The 20,064-nt window shown below is 40.9% G+C and overlaps 1 long non-coding RNA gene across 2 annotated transcripts; it reads left to right on the top strand.

The window, feature by feature from the left end:
- The first annotated feature begins 967 nt into the window (after positions 1-967).
- On the top strand, positions 968-19,752 carry LOC100433757 (uncharacterized). 2 transcript variants are annotated; one of them, XR_008526480.1, is made up of 4 exons: positions 968-1,091; positions 1,206-1,536; positions 3,718-3,845; positions 18,560-19,752. It is a non-coding gene; the product is annotated as an uncharacterized LOC100433757 (long non-coding RNA). The 2 variants fall into 2 exon arrangements; XR_008526481.1 differs by lacking the exon at positions 18,560-19,752 and adding an exon at positions 6,321-8,969.
- The last annotated feature ends 312 nt before the right edge of the window (positions 19,753-20,064 follow it).

Raw genomic sequence — 20,064 nt, 5'->3', positions numbered from 1 at the left:
CCCTTAGGCACATCGGAAGTATAGTACCCAGGGCCCGCAATACTTTTAGGGGTTTACAACAATGTTTTCATTTTATTTAAAATCATAAGAAAAAGAACTATATAATAATAATGAATATGTAAACATGAATCCAGCCTGGATTATATGATCTTACACCAGTATAGTCATAAAATACGATTATCAATATTTTTATGGAGGAAGAGGCCCACAAAGGCAAAAGCAAAGCAAGTGAACCACTTACCACCAGACAAGCCACAAAAGTCATAATGCAGCGCTGACAATTGTGTGAGCTGGAATCCAGTGAGCGAGAAAATAACATTAGGAAGAAGAAGTACAGAAGATTCCCGAATGCTAGCGCCCTGTGTTTGGGAAAGAAATCTCTCTCTTTTGGGTGAGGAGAAAGAAGTTCCCATATCCCACCCACTCTACTGCCTCCACCCCAGCAAGAATGCAACTCATAGAACATTCTGTGCCCTATCACATTCATTACACCTGTGGGACTCATTCACTCATCAAAGATCACCTGGCTACTTAGGCATCCTCATTTCTATCGTTCAGTGGTCAAGCTCTTCTTCCCGTTCAGCGTACGTAGTACCTAGTCTGTTGAGGGTGCTTTAAAATGTTTAAAGAATGACAATGATCAATTTCTCCTATTTTTTTTTTAGCTTTTGAATGAAACATTTGGAAACATTGAATTTTCATGCTGCATTCTATATATTAATTATGAAATAACTCTCATGATTGGAATATTCTAAATGAAGAAAACAGAAAAGGAGTTACGTCTGTTATTTTTCACCAAACACAGTACACTGGGGCTTATAAATACACTTTATCAAATCCCTCTGTGCAAGTAGTCCCGAGTGCTCCCGCTACCAACCCTGCACCATGAGAGAATGAATACATGAATATCTAACAGGGCCCACACAATACCCACGAGATAATCGGCATTCTGAAAGTGTCTGAAGATATCATGTATGATAGACACCAAAGAGTGACCCTGTGCATTTCACTCCTGAATTACTGGATGGCAGAAATGGCTGAGCAACACAAACAGATCTGAGAAGGACAAAACAGATAAATTCAGAAAACAGGTCAGCGTGATTAGTAGATGTCAGAAATGATACTTTTCTGTCCCCCACCCCCTTCTGATTTATGCAGGACACTGTTTCTAATTTCCTTTGTTTTTCAACCCCAATATATTCCAGCTCCAGTTATTCACTACAAATGGCCACACTGTTTACCGAAGGCTGGTGTGTCAGTTGTTGAAGGAAGAAGGGACCCAAGTAGTGCCTGTCTCCAGAAGCCCAATTTCTAACCCCTTTGGGTTTCCAGCCTCCTAGCAAGTAGACGAAGACTGCCAAAGGTTGATCTCCAAATTGAGCTTCTCCAAGGCCAGTTTGCAGAGGCCTGGCAATCAGAAGAGGATACTAAAGGAGCATCCTAACGACAGACACACTGAAAATAATTATCCTGACCAACAAACACCCTCAAAGCTATGAGAATGGTCTTACAAGCAAGGTCTGCTTTAATAGAAACGTTAAGTATTATGCATTGCAGTCTATTGTAAATTGGTTGTAATTTTCTCCTGACACTTTCTGAATTAAACTAATTAGTATACGAAAAACAATAATAATAATAAAATAATAATAATAACAAATGCCACAAAGCAAAAAGCAAACTCGATGTCTGAAGGTTAATGATTGCTCATGAAAGCCTCAGAAATAAATTATCTGCCTAGGGACACTGTCACATGATCAGCACAAAAGCTGCAACAGCCAAAAATGTTTATGTAGAGGAAAAAAACACTGTCAGCGTCACAGAACCCTTCCCCCCACAGCTAAATTCAAGTCCTGAACCAGCCAGCTGCTCCTGACTGCTTACATTAAACTAATTTGTGCTGCTACATTGCAGCTGCTTAATTTTTAGTCTGAACTTTATCACCAATAAGTGTTACAATAACAAGCGATATGATGGTATCTCTCAAGAAATATCCATCAACCCCCAAACAATGACAGCCTCACAAGAGTAGACTGCAGAAAAACAAATTTAAAAAACAAAAAACAAAAAAAAAAAAAGAAAGGAAGAAAGAAAATTACCCCCACACTGCCTCTTTAAAAGGGGGGAGGGGCAAACTTTTATTGGGAAAGGCTTTAAAATGCTGCTTTGTTCCAAAGGCCATTCTGCAATGATGAAGGGGGGTGATTGAAAAGGTTAGTAGCAGGGGAAGAGTTAACAAGTAAGATGTGCTTTTGCTAAGAGGGGGTGATTTGCAAGGTGAGAGCTTTAGAAGGGGGAAGGCAATTTCCTTACAACAATGCAATCGGTACTTTCTCTCTTGCTCACCGTCCTCCAAAACGCTATGCAAACCCAAACTGCAGCCTGGGCGGTAATTTCAGAGTTGCCCCAAACATTATTCTTTGGCCAGCCGGGCACTGGAGCTTACAATATTCCGTGTTGTTCCCCATGTTTTCCTGTGTTATTTTCCTAGCTCAGTATAAATGCAGAAACTCTTCTTTGGGCAGAAACAGACACTGACCTGAACTGGTTTAAATTCCTGCCAAATATGCAGGCACTGTTTTTGCTACATTTTGGAATTTGGCTTAGACCATATGCCAGGCATTTATTTGTACTCAGAACTAGAATGGAGACCTAACAACTTCAAAAAATAAAAGTTTTTTTTTTTAAGCATTAAGAATGTCCTGAAAGTTTTCTATTATTAATTAATCTGAATATGATTAATGTTTTTAGTTAAGATATCTCATTACACACTCTCCTGTTTACTGCAGGGGAAATTCAGCTTCACCCTGCTCAGTAATTACAAAAACAATTCCTTTGAAAGCAAGGGAAGAACACCCATGTCAGCTATTTACAGCATTTAAAAAATTCTGTGGTTTTCAGAATTAAGGTTCAAAGTGAATGTTATTAATGTTGAGTAATAAAGTAGTTTTTCTTGCACAGATATACTAAATGTAAAAAGAAATGTTTACACTGGAATGATTTTCCCAGGATGGGAATCGGGGCTGGGAAGTTGGAGGTTTGGGCCCACCATAGGTTTTTCAACTTGACATCTTTACATCTTACGGTTCCAGCCCAGGTCCTAGCAGATTTCTTTTTTCAGAGAGCTGGTAAATTACGCCACGGGACTGACTCAGAGTACGGGGCATGGCCTTGTTTCGTGGGTTTCTGTTGATGATCCTCCACCGTGGCGGGGCAACTGTGTTTGCAAGAGCCCTCCAGGAGAGGATCCCGGGGGGAAGTAGATGGATGAGGAGTCCCTGGAGCCCATCAGGATTTCTCTTCCCCTCCCCCTCTCTGGTGCCAAATGGGTCACTTGCACAGTGCAAGGCTTTCTCTCCACAGAGCTCAGCGTGATACCTCCGTCTGCTGTTGGCAAAGCTTTAAGACTGCTGGGAACTCAGACGAAAGCATCCTCAGGCTTGGAGGTGTGGCAGGGTGTAACTAGAATGAGTGCAACTTTTTAAACGGCTCCTAACCATAGGCAGGCTGGGAAGGCCCCAAGACGGAAGGGCAGCCGAGGGGAGGGTCGCTGAACAGCAGCTTGCTCTTCTTAATGAAAGAATTGGCAGCGGTGTTTGGTTGCTCTTGAACAGAGTAAAAGACCTTAATAGGCCAGACGTCCTATTAAAACCTCAATTGTGAAATTAGAAATTAACTTGATGGAATGTGACAGTCTATCTTACCTATCTGTTCTTTCAGAGCTGGACTAAATTGGTCTAACTAGGACACTGGAAGGCTTGCTTGTGAATCAGTTCACACGATCAGTGTGAAAAGCGGGTATGAAGACCCAGATGCTGGTGTGTACGTGTGCATATAAGCCCCAACAGGTATGAATTCAGAAGCAGTGGATATGCGGGTACTCTTCACTCTCAAGCAAGCCCCACATGACAGAAAGTTCTTGCTACCAGCCAGGAATGATCTCACAGGGTTGAGCAGTTTGAATTGGCTACTTTCCTGAAAATCTCTAGAAACAAATTCTTTTCGACATAGCCTTTTCCAGAACAGCACCAAATTAGAGTAAACTCCACAAATCCTGAATTAGAATCGTAATTCCGAAAAGCGGCTATCTTTATTCTTGTGGGCTCCATAAGCAGCAAGGGACTCTGGTCACCGGTTCTTTCATGGCATCTCTGAACTTCCCTCAATCTAGCTTTGCTTTTTAGCTAGAAATCAAGCCTTTCTGGCTTCCAATTGTCGGAGAAGTGGAAACAGTTAATGGAGTATGCAGTGAGGTATATTGTAATTTCCAATTCACAGCATTAACGCTTGTAGTCATGAGCTTGAAATGTAGCATTTTTCACAGAGGCAAAGTGTGGAAAGTAGTATATGTGAGTAAGGAGTACAAATGTTGTTGTGCATTTTTGCTTACATCTGACAGCATAAGCCAAATTATAGAGTGACAAAAGTCAGATATATAATTGTCTTTCATAGCATTTTTCGTCATAGAATTATAAATGACAAATGATTTATCTAAAATTAAAACCACTGTTACTATTAATATTTTTATATAAATATAAAGCATTTTTCCTCCTAAGATCTTACATGACTTTACAGATTATCAAAAGAGATAATGTACATGAAAGTGTTTTGCAAGCTATGGATGCTATTATATAGATTATTGACATTATTATCACATCTGTCTCCAAATTTTTTTTTTTTTTATGGTGGAGTCTTGCTGTGTCACCCAGGCTGGAGTGCAGTGGCACGATCTTGGCTCACCGCAAGCTCCGCCTCCTGGGTTCATGCCATTCTTCTGCCTCAGCCTCCCTAGTAGCTGGGACTACAGGTGCCCACCACCACACCCAGCTAATTTTTATATTTTTTAGTAGAGACGGGGTTTCGCCATGTTAGCCAGGATGGTCTCGATCTCCTGACCTCATGATCCTCCTGCCTCGGCCTCCCAAAGTGCTGGGATTACAGGCGTGAGCCACCGCGCCCAGCCTCTCTCCAAATTTTAACAAGTAATTTATTCTAAGGCTGGGTACAGTGGCTCACACCTATAATCCCAGCACTTTTGGAGGCTGAGATGGGAGGATTGCTTGAACCCAGGAGTTTGAGACCAGCCTGGACAACAAAGGGAGATCCCATCTATACAAAAAAATAAAAATTAAATAGCTAGTCATGGTGGCACACGCCTGCTACTCCTACTCGGGAGGCTGAGGCAGGAGAATTGCTTGACCTGAAAGGCGGAGGTTGCAGTGAGCCAAGATCGCAGAACCCGGGAGGCAGAGATTGCAGTGAGACAAGATCACGCCACTGCACTCCAGCCTGGTTAACAGAGTGAGACTCCTTTTCAAACAAACAAATAAACAAACAAAAAATGTATTCTATCTTTTATTTGCAAGATAGGTAAACAAAGGTATATTGATTGTGCAAAATCTTCCAAGAAACAGAACTAAAAGACAAAAATCTTGTAACAATTCTTCACTCAACTAGAATGTATTGTCTGGTTACTGTGTGTACAGTAAGGGGGCAATCCTGATGTCATGCGACTGAAGACACACTCTGAATAACTTCTTCTTTCTCAAAATATATATCTCCACCCATGTAAAGTGCCCTCCCATTCAAACATCAGGAAACTAGACAACAGAATGAGAGGTCAGTGTCTCTGAAATCTCTCAGTTGGCATGCACCCGGCTATGCTAGATCCAGAGCGGTGAACGGTGGGGAAGATTTGGACAGAGCGACTCCTACGCAGAGCAGACCTATCCCTGAGGCTCACCTGACATTGTGCTCGGAGGCCGTGATACTTTTAGGTGCCCATGAAAATGTTTTAATTTCTTTTAAAATCAGAAGAAAAAAAGGAACTTTTAGGTCAAAGAAAGTTTTTTTGTTTGTTTGTTTGTTTAGACAGAGTGTTGCTCTGTCACCCAGGCTGGAGTACAGTGGGGCAATCTTGGCTCACCGCAAGCTCCGCCTCCCAGGTTTAAGCAATTCTCTGCCTCAGCCTCCCCAGGAGTTGGGATTACAGGCGCCTGCCACCACGCCCGGCTAATTTTTTGTGTTTTTAGTAGAGATGGAGTTTCACCATCTTGGCCAGGCTGGTCTTGAACTCCTGACGTTGTGATCCTCCTGCCTTGGCCTCCTAAAGTGCTGAGATTACAGGCGTGAGCCACCACGCCCGGCCTAGAAAGCCTTTTTAATATATACCATATTCATCTTTATACCAACATGATCATAAAATACAATTTTTTACTTTTTCACTGGAGGAAAGCGCCCATGAAGGCAAAAAGTGCCTGGGTTAGTTTCCTATTACTGCTGTTACAAGTTCCCACACACTTAGTGACTTCATTATCTTACAGTTCTGGCGGTCAGAAGTCCGAAATGGGTCTTACACGACTAAAATCCAGATGTCGACAGGGAGGAAGAACTGAGGATCCTACATCATGTTAGGGAGCAGCAAGAGCACTGTAGTAAGACATAACCCTCCTTTGCCTCTCTATGTCCTCTGCCCCATGCTGCTTATGTCCTTATTGAAGTTAAGAGTCCAGCTGTCATTGAGAACCTCTGATACTGCACCATTTGATGAAGGGCTATGAAAAATTCCCCCAAGAACAGCAATGCACACTGATCCTACCAGCTCATTCACTTTAGAATACACTTTCTAAAGCCAGTACTAATGGCTGTAGGCAAGTAGAGCAGGACTGTCAAGATACCTCTACCCAGTTCATTCTACACATAGACTGTCTGGTTTTCTGAGGTCACAGCAGTATAATCTTAAGGTGACCATTAAGATCTGATTGACACATTTTCAGGATTTAAAGTAAAATTAAAAGAACGTGGAAGACAGCTGTTTGTGGCACTGTAACAGATAGCCATGTTTACGAAAACAAATTCAAGTTGAGCAATGATCTGGCAGATTTTGTTTGCCAGGGAGGACCATTGAGCCAATGAAACCCACAATTTTCCCACTTCAAGAGATTTTTTTTTCTCAATGACATTATATAACTGATTCAGATCTCATTTTTCCTTTACATACCCAGACACAACCCTAGAGATGCCGAGCCCCCAGATATTTCACTTTTTATCAGATATTTGGCACAAAGAAACACTTTTGCAGTCTGTAGTTTAAACTAAACAACTGTCTGGGAAACCTTTGTGATTGTAGGTGCTAATTTCAACTCTCCTGTAACTCATTCCTCGGTATTACCATCTATAAAATGGATGTAGCAATAATAAATTAAGTCACGAAATTGTTTATGAGGAATAACCACTGATGGGATTATGTGGCACTTTACACACATAAAATCCTAAGTAGTCCAAGCAATCAAAAGTAACATTTCCCAGTGACATCTCCATAAAAGCCACTTTCTTCTGAACAAATGCAAACTTTCCAGAGATGTTTAAGCCACAGAACTGCACAGGCAGATGTGAAATGTAAACCCTATAGAGAAACAGAGAAACGAAACAAAATCTGCATTTAAACATTGGAGTTTTATCACAATTGCAATACATTTAACAGTCTTCCTTGTTTTAGTTACTGTATATTCTTTTTCTTACCATCATGAAGAAAAGATATCAAAGAAAATGATGTTAAAGACAGGCCTAACATACACTTTCTGAGTTTTCTGGTGAAAGATTATGTTTTCAAAAAACTTCTCCAAGGGAAACTCTTTGAAGTGTTTTTACTGCCATTTGATCAGTTAAAATTTTGTTATTTGCATTATTTTGAAATGTCTTTGTACTCTAAAGCCTGGTAAAAGGATGCATAATTGTGGAAAACAATTTAATAAGTAAGAGAAAACTAACAATAACAATATAAAATACATACGGAATTCCTGACTCCAAAGAATTGAAATGGGGAGAGGGTGACTAAAATGAAGAGAAAAGTTGACAAGTGAAATTTCAAGTAGTTTTATTTTTAATAGGAAAAAAATTATCCACCATTAATGTGTAATCTGCACAAAGACAAGGTTAAAAAAAAGAAAGAGCAAAGTCAGGAAGGTCAGGGTGTTACATCGGATTTGTGCAGATAAATTATATAATAACACTTTGGATAGAAGACTTAAGTGAAACTGGAATAATGACATCCTGAATACTGTTTGGCCACAAACAGTAGAAATTTCTCCCTTTGTAATGCCTTCCACCTCATCCCTGCAAAACAGGATAGGGAACGGAGCAAACTCTGAACAGCAGAGAACTACATCCAACCAACAACAGCAAAGAAGAGAAAAGAAACCATGAAGTGGGGTTATATTATTCCAAAATATTCTTTGACATTCCCTAGATTTTTTTTTCCATTTTGCTACTGTACTTGCCCAACCATGCTGGGGTGTTATGCTATTTTAGACATGAGTTAACAGGTCTCTTTACATACACACATTTCCACATTCCAGTGAGACCTATTATATCCTTTTCCTCCCTACCCCACCCTTGCAGCGTGCACACACACACCACCACTCTCTCTCCTTCTCCACCCACACAGTACCATCCCCCTCTAGTATTTTTTCCTTGTTGTTCAACACTTCCCCATTACTGAATGTTTCCAAGGCCATGCAAATCCACATGCCTGAGAAAGGTTTTCTACCATATGACATGGTTGATTCTGTGAAATAAAATAGCTGCAGACAGAGAGCAGGTAAAACACAACAAATGGCAAGAAAAAGGAAGAACTTTGACTTGGCTGGTAATTGAGAGGGTGGGAATAGACCTCAGGGGATCTTGTAGCCCTTGCTACTCAGTATGCAATCCATGGACCCATAGCATCAGCTGGGAGCTTGTCAAAAATGCAGACTCTCAGCTGGGCACGATGGCTATAACTATAATCCCAGCACTTTAGGAGGTTAAGGCAGGAGGATTTCTTTTTTTTTTTTTGAGACGGAGTCTCACTCTTGTCACCCAGGCTAGAGTGCAGTGGCGGGATATCAGCTCACGGCAACTTCCACCTCCCAGGTTCAGGTGATTCTCCTGGCTCAGCCTCCTGAGTAGCTGGGATTACAGGCGCCCGCCACCACGTCCGGCTAATTTTTGTACTTTTAGTATAGACGGGGTTTTGCCATGTTGGCCAGGCTGGTCTCGAGCTCCTGACCTCAGGTGATCTGCCCACCTCGGCCTCCCAAAGTGCTGGGATTACAGGCGTGACCCACCGCATCCAGCAGATTTCTTTATTATTATTATTATTATTTCAATAGTTTTGGGGAAATAGGTGGTGTTTGGTTACGTGGATAAGTTCTTTGGTGGTGATTTTTGAGATTTTGGTACACTCATCACCCGAATAGTGTACACGGCACCCCAGGAGGATCTCTTGAGCCCAGGAGTTTGAGACCAGCCTAGGCAACATAGAGAAACCCCATCTCTACAAAGAATTTAAAAATTAGCCAGACATGGTGGCACACACCTGTGGTCCCAGCTCCTCAGGAGGCTGAGGTGAGAGGATCACTTGAGCCTAGGAGTTCAACACCAGCCTGGGCAACATAGTGAGAACCCCCAACCTCCAGAAGAGAAAAATGCCTACTCTACATCAGACCTACTGAGTGCACATTAAAGACAGAGAAACATTTCACTGTGTCAATCTCCACTGAAGACACTTGTCAGTGATTTAAATATGTATATCCAATGGGGAGAAAACGCATAACTTCCCTTGGTACATATTCAAAGAACTATTAGCCTAAGTAATCAAGATGCAGCTGCACTCCTCACCCTTCACCCATTGGCCTTCTCATAATTTATTGGGATTTTTTTTTTGCTCTATGTGCAGATTCCTATTCTCCCAACAACTTCATGGCAATGTAAAGTAACTACAGTCTGGCTGGATGAGATGGCTCACACCTGTAATCTCAGCACTTTGGGAGGCCGAGGTGGGCAGATCACTTGAGGTCAGGAGTTCAAGACCAATCTGGCCAACATGGTGAAACCCAATGTCTACTAAAAATTCAAAAAAAAGAAAAAAAATAGCTGGCCATAGTGCCACATACCTGTAATCCCACTTACTCGGGAGGCTGAGGCAGGGGAATAGCTTGAACCAGGGAGATGGAGGTTGCAGTGAGCCGAGATTGCTCCACTGCACTCCAGCCTGGGCAACAGAGACCCTTTCTCAAAAAAAAAAAAAAAAAAAAAAAAAGGGATAACTACAGTCTAAAATGGTAGGCTTTGGAACAAAGACCTAAGGCCCCAATACTCTCTACCCACTCAGATGTTTAATACTGTGATGGGTGCTTCATCCTCCATCACACCCAGTGAAACCTCACAGAGAGAGAAGGGTGAGAATAATATTACTCTCCCAGAGGCATTTTTATTTGAGTAAAAGAAATGACTGAATCTACAGTATTTGGCAGAGGAAAAGAAATTTTATTTTTTCCTTTTTATGCCAAGAAGTTGGGCTGGAGGACGTTCCCTTTATCAGGTCTTACAAGCATCAACCTTGTTCATAAGGCCAGCCCTGCCTTCACTGCAGAGGCAGAAGGTTATTTTTTAAGCATCACTTGGAAGTTTATTGGAAAGTGCTTCCTAGGTCTTCGAAATAATGGAAAACAAGACATGAAGGATCAGAGCAGAATTATGCAAAGTCACCTTTAAAAAGGAAGAATTGCTCTGTGAAAAAAATGAGTCTACCCTAAAGGGGGCTCATTGCCATGGAAGGATGGCAAAGGAAGACTCCCAGAGGCAAACAGTGGCAGGGCCCATCCAGGCACTCTGGGAATGTCCGCTCCATCATCAGACTTCGAGGTTGATTGAGCATTTTCGGGCCCACTGAAAATTCATTCTTTCAGTAGAGATGAATGCAAAACATGCTGCTAGACCTTAACAATCTCTGGTCCTATTGGCAAGATTATTCCCAATGCTGTTTGGATGTTTCAAGCCAACTTAACCTGATGCCACTATACATCCAATGTATCTAAATCCTACTTTTCAGATTCTGCCCTACAAAACAAATTAGAAGTATGGGTTGACTTGCCTTAAAGTTTGAGTACTCAAGGAAAGGGCTAATCATGGAGGTTCTAGTATTCTGGTTCTTAATGCCATAACTTCTCACAGTCAATAAGTGGGTTGACTTTCTAAATTATACATCAATCTTAAAAGCTGGGTTAATGTGACTCTCCCCACTGAGAAAGGAACACTTGCTCAAAATACTGACACATCAGCTTTCTGGGCCTACAAGCCTTAGGGCTAAAGACAAACTATGATAAGTTAATCAAAGCCCAAATGGCTGCTCTATGAAGCTTCTCCAGAGATAATCCTGGGCCCCTTAGTTTGTGGTTACCATACTATTATGAAAATGGGATTACAAATAAATCTCTAAGGTCTGTGGTTCATGAAACTTTCAGGACTCTGTTTTGTGTGTGTGTGTGTGTGTGTGTGTGTGTGTGTGTGTGTGTGTGTGTTTCTGAGACGGAGTTTTGCTCTTGTCACCCAGGCTGGAGTGCAATGGCTCAATCTTGGCTCACTGCAACCTCCGCCTCCCAGGTTCAAGTGATTCTCCTGCCTCAGCCTCCCCAGCAGCTGGGATTACAGGCATGTGCCACCACGCTTGGCTAATTTTGTGTTTTTAGTAGAGACGGGGTTTCATCATGTTGGTCAGGCTGGTCTCAAACTCCCGACCTCAGGTGATCTGCCCGCCTTGGCCTCCCAAAGTGCTGGGATTACAGGCATGAGCCACCGCACCCAGCCGCTTTCAGGACTCTTTAGAAATATTTACTTACTACTCCATAAAATGCTGGGAATACCATGGGAATGTCAAAGCACAATCATAAAGTCATCAAGGGGAAATTTTCACCTATCTATTTTTCAACAAATATTTTCTGTGTTTCTCCCATGTGCCTGGCACTGTGAGTAATTCTGAGAACACTTTGAATGGGGAAATAGACAAGTAAGAATCCACAATGCAATGCGCTAGTGCAATAACAGAAGAACAGGGCAGTTTTCTAAATTGTATCTGAGTTGAGACTTAAAGGGGAGAAGGATTTGGCCAAGTTGGTGATCTGGGGAGAGAAACTGACTGATCTGCAAAATAAAATGGCTGAAACCATAAAGCAGTTAAAACAGAATGAACGGCAAGGAGAAGAAACAACCATGACTCCTCTAGTAATTAAGAGATAGGATGAGCATAGATCCTGTAGCCCTTGCTACTAAAATGTGGTCTGTGGACCAGCAACATCAGCTGAGATCTTATTAGAAATACAGAGAGTCTTTTTTTTTTTTTTTTTTTTTTTGAGATGGAGTCTCACTCTTTTGCCAGGCTGGAGTGCAATGGCTCAATCTCGGCTCGCTGCAACCTCTGCCTCCTGAGTTCAAGCTATTCTCCTGCCTCAGCCTCTCGAGTAGCTGGGATTACAGGCATACGCCATCACCCAGATGGTCGGCAGGGCGTGGTGGCGCATGCCTGTAATCCTAGCACTTTGGGAGGCCGAGGCGGGTGGATCACCTGAGGTCAGGAGTTCAAGACCAGTCTGTCCAACATGGTGAAGCCCCCGTCTCTACTGAAAATACAAAAATTAGCCAGGCATGGTGGCGGGCGCCTGTAATCCCAGCTACTCGGGAGGCTGAGGCAGGAGAATCGCTTGAGCTCGGGAGGTTGCAGTGAGCTGAGATGGTACCATTCCACTCCAGCCTGGGCAACACAATGAGACTCTGTCTTAAAAAAAAAAAAAAAAGAAAAGAAAAAGAAATACAGATGGTCCCCAATTTATGATGGTTCTCCTTAGGATTTTTCAACTTTACGATAGTACAAAAGCAATATGCATTCTGTTCGCTCATTTACTCATGGTGAAGTTAGGTCTGGAAAAATCTATTGTAAATTGACAATATTGTAAATTGATGAGTTTATCTGGATGTAACCCCATTGTCAGTTGAGGAGTGTCTGAATAGAATTTACAGCCCCTTCTGAATCAGAATCTGTATCGTGGCATGTTTAGAGAACTACATGTCTTTCCATATTGTTAGATGGTAAAGTCATTAAAAAATAGCCAGAGACGAACCGAAAAAGTAAGGGAGGGCTAGATTGTAAAGAGTCATATTTACCATATAAAGGGGTAAGTTTGGCTGGGCGCAGTGGCTCACGCCTGTAATCCCAGCACTTTGGGAGGCCAAGGCGGGCAGATCACTTGAGGTCAGGAGTTCGAGACCAAGACCAGCCTGGCCAACGTGGTGAAACCCCATCTCTAGTAAAAATACAAAAATTAGCTAGGCCTGGGAGCACGCACCTGTAATCCCAGCTACTCAGGAGGCTGAGGCGGGAGAATCACTTGAACCCAGGAGGCAGAGGCTGCAGTGAGACGAGATCCCACCACTGCACTCCAGCCTGGGCTACAGAGAGAGACTCTGTCTCAAAAAATAAATAAATAAAAATAAATAAATAAATAAATAAAGGGGTAAGTTTAAGAATTGCAGAGCGGAGAGATAACAGATTTTTATATTCAACATGTCTCTAATAGCAGGGTGATCACTTCTCAGGCTTTTGGCTAAGATTAAGCCTAACAGCAGTGTGAAGAATGGATTCAATCTAAGACAAGTTTACTAGTTCTAACCAAAACAAACAAGCAAACAAACAAACAAAAAGTGGAATTAAGGCAGATGTAGTAAGAGTTTCTTGAGAGGCAGACAGGACAAGAACTAATGACTGATTGAACTAAAGAGTAAGGGAGAGGAAGGAGAAGACTAAGATTCTTGTTTCTGACTTGGATACCTACCTGGATGATGATGCTTGTCATACAGATGAAAAAAAGAGAGGGAAAATAGGCTTTGGGGTCAGAATGGTCTCTTCCAGACATGTTGAATATAAGGAAGTTTGTACACAACTATGTAGAAAGAGCTATTTATATATTTGGACCAAAGGAGTTATATATTTGAAGCAAAGCTAAGGAAAGTTACAGAAACGCAGACCTAGAAATCACCGACAGAGAATAATTGATGCCACAGACAAAGATATTATTTAATATTTGCCAAGAAGGTTGTGAAAAGTGAGAAGAGAATCTTCCTCCTGCTTATTTCTGCACAAAGTTCTCTCCTCTTTCCCTTACTGCCCCCCAACAAAAATTCTAGTGTACTTTTGTCATTGCTGGTGAAGATCAAGTTCTAGTTTCTGAAATTTTTTGTGACATTTCTAATTATCTCTGAAACATATCTGTCCAAAATTCCACTTCATTATGGTTATACCTTGGATCAGATGATTGATATGAATCTGATTTTAAAATGCATACCTATAATTTCTGAAAATTAATGTATTTTCCACTCTCAGAAATATGTGCATTTTGCAAGGTCATTTACCTAGTTCTTATGTTTAGAGCAATAGCCAAAGATATGTAATTCCCTGGTAATTTCTAATATCCATGGCCCACCAATATCAGGCATTTTGGGAAACAGACAAACTTTGTGCTGATCTTCCTACCACACTGCTACGTAAATGCTACTAGTTCTCTTCCCCCTTTCTCTCCCAACAAAAGGCTCATTAAAACCAGGAATGAAGTGATATGATGTCTTGGATTGTATTTAAAATAATCCAGTGGTGTTCAGATGGAGAGAGAAAGGGGTTGGATGGGAATATATATGAAAACAAGACTGGTCATGAGTTGATTATGGTTGAAGTTAGATGAATAATATTGGAGTTATTTTTGTGTATGTTTGAAATTTCCATAATAAAAAATTTTCTTAAAAAATATAAGAAATTATGATCAGTGATTGACTCTAACTTCTTGTTCAGGACCAGATTTCTAAGGACAGGGCAGGACACAAAGTAAATAATAGTTTATCTTTGGATTGGCCAATACTCTCAAACTATCACTCTTTGCTTAAGGCATTTTTGTCATTCCAATTAATCTAACATCATTCAACATGTTCATTAACATTATACTTACTACATCTTTCAAATCATAATTAATAGAAATAAGACCAAGTGTTTTATGGTGGTATAAATCATTGGGAAAACCTTCTCAATTATATAGTTGATGAAAAGCAATATATGATAATAATTCTGCAAATTCACCTCAAGCTGATCCTCAGCAGATCCACAAGGTTCATTTATTTAATTTAAATTCCTACACAGTACATTGAAATATCTCCAATATTTCAAAAGCCAAAGTTAAAAAATAAAAGTATAATGACAGTTATGTCTAATTTAGCTTTTAATCTATTGTTGGGGGGTTGGGGGAAAAAAGATATTTTTACAAGAAATATTTACAAATAGAGCCGCAAAGTCTCTCACTTAGTTCACCAATTAGAAACAAATCAGAAAATACATTTTTTAAAACATTGATTTTTTGAGCACACGTACGAAAATTTCTAACATCAAGTGAGTAAAGAAATATGTGTTTATTTTTGATGCCATAATATGTTGCTAAAATAATACAGAGATAAAGAATTAACTGGACCAGAGATGTTATACCTTGTTGTGAAAAAGTATTCTTGAGTCTAAAAAGGTAGAGAAATAATTAATGCTGTGTTTCAATCCATGTTGATATTCTTACCCTCAATAAATGTATACAATTATTATTATTATTATTATTATTATATATTTTTTGAGACGGAGTCTCGCTCTGTCTCCCAGGCTGGAATGCAGCGGCATGATCTTGGTTCACTGCAACCTCCGCCTCCCAGGTTCAAACAACTCTCCCTGCCTCAGCCTCCCGAGTAGCTGGGATTACAGGCATCCACCACCATACCCAGCTAATTTTTGTATTTAGTAGAGATGGGGTTTCACCCTGTTGGCCAGGTTGGTCTTGAACTCCTGACCTCAACTGATCCGCCCGCCTTGGCCTCCCAAAGTGCTGGAATCACAGGTGTGAGCCACTGCGCCTGGCCTCCACAAACATTTATAAACATCTACCACAGGCCAGGTACTTTCTAGGCACTGGAAATAGAGTGGTGAGTGAAAGAGACCTAGCAGCTAGAATAACCTTATATTCTAGCAGGAGAGACAAGCACAAATAAAGGCATAGATATGTACTGTGCAAGTAGTGATAGGTGCAAAGAAGAGAAATTAAACAGAGTAATGGAGATGAAGAGGTTGAGAGGAGGCGCAGGCCATCTATTTTAGTGGCTTCTCAAGAGCACATTGTTCCACAGTTTTTAGAAGGTTTTCCTCTGGATATAAATGTTTAAATGGTTGGCATCCACCTGTTTTAGTTTCTCAGAGTAGCAAATGATCTAGTTAATCTCCTAAGGTTCCTTTCTGCCCTATCACTTTATTATCAACAACTTCATAATTAACCACATTATGAACAACTCTGTTTTTAGAAATCTGCTCAAAATTTAATATTTATGAAATTCTAACAGTTTCATGGTCCATCTTCCCTAATTCTCTTTTCATTCTAACAGATTCTTTCCCTGTTCCCTGTCCCACCAGCCACACAAATTACTGACATGGATTATAAGTCAGGTATTCAATGTGGAAATACATTAATAATGTGTTTATACTGAAAAAGCTACACAAATTGTTCCATAATTTCACTACTCACATCCCAGATTCTCCCTGCAGAAGCTCCTGACATATCACAACCTGGCCACAAATTAGTGGACCAGGGTCAACTTCTGAGTCAAGGTCCAGACTGGTCATCAACTCATGGGAACACCAGTACCAAACCTCTGCCCTAAACCGGGTGCCTTAAACCAGGTCTCATGGGATACTATCTCATGGGAAATTTAAAACTGAGGCTCAGAAGTATGTCAGCAAATACAAAGCACTGTGGAAATAAGTGTGCAGTCAATGCCATGAAGCAATATAAGCAGAGTGTAGTAACAAGGCACGTTCTATGGAGAATGAAAGTGAAGAGAGAATTGCACTATGGAGAAAAAGCAGGTAGACTGGGCACGGTGACTCACGCCTGTAATTCTAACACTTTTGGAGGCCGGGAGGGTGGATCACTTGAGGCCAGGAGTTCGAGACCAGCCTGGACAACACAGTGAAACCTGTCTCTACCAAAAAATACAAAAATTAGCCAAGCATGGTGGTGTGCACCTGTAGTCCCAGCTACTCGGGAGGCTGAGGCATGAGAATCTCTTGAACCTGAGAAGCAGAGGTTGCAGTGAGGCAGCATCATGCCACTGCACTCCAGCCTGGGTGACAGAGTGAGACCCTGTCTCAAAAGAAAAAAAAAAAAAAAGGAGGTAGAGGAGTTTTGTCCCAAGAATAGCCTCCTCAGAGAGAAGATATTGGTCACCAGCTATCCTCCCAGCCTCCTTGAAGCATCACTGTATGGTACATGCCAGGAACTTTCCCGAGATAAGTCCTCCTTACTTCCCCAGGGCTTATTCTTACTTAAAAGCCTGTCAACTGAGGCTACCTGACAGTTACAAAGCAGGATTAAAACTACATTTAATGAAGTTTACCATCATCATTTATGCAACAAAATGACCCTGTTAGTCTGGCTGATGAGGCCACTTATCAATAACATATTCCAAAGGCTCATTGTATGCAGAGCATTCCAGAAAACATAAATGGCACAGGAACATTATGATCCCATGAAAGGGAAATTAATAAATAGTAACACTCTGGATAAAGTTTTACAGGAAGTTTAACATGAAGAATTGCATCATTGCAACACAGTCATGATTAAGAGCACACATTCTGGACCTCTAGACTTCCAGGGTTTGGTTCCCAGCCCCCCAGCTAAAAGCTGTTCAATTTTGAGCAGATAACTCCAATCTTTCTACACCTCAGCATTTTCATTTGTAAAATTGAGAATATTAATAGTTCTGCTACAGAAAGTATTGCAATAATTGAGTGAATATAAGTAAAATGCTTATTGTTGCACTAATAGCTTATGATGGTGAAAAGGATGGAATCTACAAGTACAAATATTGTGAATGATAAAAAGAAAAAGGTTGGGCTGGGCACAGTGGCTCATGCCTGTAATCCCAGCACTTTGGGAGGCTGAGGCAGGCGGATCTTGAGGTCAGGAGATCGAGACCATCCTGGCCAACATGGTGAAACCCCATCTCTACTGAAAAAAAAAAAAAAAAATTAGCTGGGTGTGGTGGCACGTGCCTGTAATCCCAGCTACTCGGGAGGCTGAGACAGGAGAATCGCTTGAACCCGGGAGTCGGAGGGTGCAGTGAGCCGAGATCTCGCCACTGCACTCCAGCCTGGCGACAGAGCAAGACTCTGTCTCAGAAAAAGAAAAAGAAAAAGATTGTTTCCATGATATATTTATCCTTTACACTGGGGCCAGTGTTTTACCATGCATAAAGGCTCCCCAACAAGACTATAAACTCTGGAAAATTCAGGACCATGTTTAGTTTGCACGTTGTTGTCTCTTGGGAACTGTCACAGTTTCTAGCACATAGTAGGTGCCCAGTAGTATTTGTTAAATTAACAACTGGCTAATCTAAGCCCTCTTGTATATCTTTGTCAATATACTCAATTATATACACAATAGTACAATCCTGCCTCACATTTATTTTTACTTTTTATCTTTCACATATAGGTTTTATCTATTTACCTTGCCACTTCATTTATCTCTTGATGCATAACTCTCCTTGACAATAGTGCAAGGGGATTCAAACTTACTGTGACCACATTCCTGCTTTGTAAAACACTTGTCCCACTTAGAAGTCTTTTCTATCTATTCTTTAAGTGTAAACACTTTATCACATGTATGCTTCATTCTAGATTCTGCCAGAAACAGAGTAGAAAAACTGTGGCTCACCCAGGACCCAGTCTTTCCCCAGGTTCCCCACAGATGAGCTCTGAATCTGTTATAATTGACTCACCACGACCTGCGTGCACACATGGAATTCCTCATGGCATCCTTAGATCTTTTTTGCCACATCCTTTTGCTCTGACTCTAAGAGGAAGCCAACCATCTCTTCACTGGCCTGTGCCACAGATGCCTTCCATGTCAATACCATCTGTGATCCCGACGGAAATGATAGTTAAAATTTGTTGCATCTGTTATTGAGCCTATCTTTGTAGTAGGAGTAATGAAATTTGGCTTCCAAACTAATTCATCTTTATGCAGATAGCCCAAACTCACCTGCAATTAAAACGCTGAAAGTAGTCACAACTGGGAGATACAAAATAAATGTGGGAAAAATTTCTTTTTCAATAAAGAAGCATGATTATTTTGAGAAACATCAACTCCAAGGACTATAATCTAAGCTGGTAGAAATTAAAATTATGGGAAAATAGAATTTTGCCAATAGACTTGAAACTGTGAAAATAAGTAGAGTGTTTGATAACCTGAAATAAACTCTTTCTAAAGCACTATTTTTATAGTGGAACCAGGGGTAGCTATTATTTTGTTATTATTTTAATTGTTTGTGAACATATGGGATAAAGAAAAGGAACATAAATGTGATTGCAGCTACAGTATATCTAGAAGAGGCAATTTAATTTATGTTCTAAAGGAGCATAAGAATGATTCTGTCACTCAGAATTGAAGATGTTTAATGTATATTGTAAATTGGTAATGTTTAAGATTTTCAGATAGTGTGTATATTGATTAAACAAGATTTTGAGAGATTTCAAATGGCCAAAAAGTGTAATTGTCTTTATGTATATCAAAATGTGTTTTTGAAACTTCTGAATTTCTCAGTCATATAAACAATAAACATCTCCCCCTAGAAGAAAATTTAATCCTATTTTACTTAGTTGGACATACTCTTTCATACACAAGAACACTTTGCTAGTTTTCCAGTGATCACACAAGTGACTGGTGATAGTTGGACTACAGCCCCATGGCTCCACACTTCCTCCAGGCCCCTGTGAGTCCACCCTGTACTCAACAGAGTATAGACAGTTTAACTAGTTAGCCAGAAAATCCTGGGAAATCTGTCTCAGTGTAGACTATTCAAAGCTGGTATGCATCATTGTAATTTACTAACAGTGAATATTGATTCTGCCACAAAGATAAAATAATTTTTGCTTTCAATAAAAGTAAAGAATTGGCCAGGCACGGTGGCTCACGCCTGTAATCCCAGCACTTTGGGAGGCCGAGAAGGGTGGATCATGAGGTCAGGAGATCGAGACCATCCTGGCTAATACAGTGAAACACGTCTCTACTAAAAATACAAAAAAGTAGCCGAGTGTGGTGGCAGGAGCCTGTAGTCACAGCTACTCGGGAGGCTGAGGCAGGAGAACGGCCTGAACCCAGGAGGCGGAGCTTGCAGTGAGAT

This window comes from Pongo abelii, chromosome 5, assembly GCF_028885655.2.
Source record: "Pongo abelii isolate AG06213 chromosome 5, NHGRI_mPonAbe1-v2.0_pri, whole genome shotgun sequence".
NCBI lineage: Eukaryota > Metazoa > Chordata > Mammalia > Primates > Hominidae > Pongo > Pongo abelii.
The sequence above is the reverse complement of the archived record's forward strand: the minus strand, read 5'-3'. Positions and strand labels throughout refer to the sequence as shown.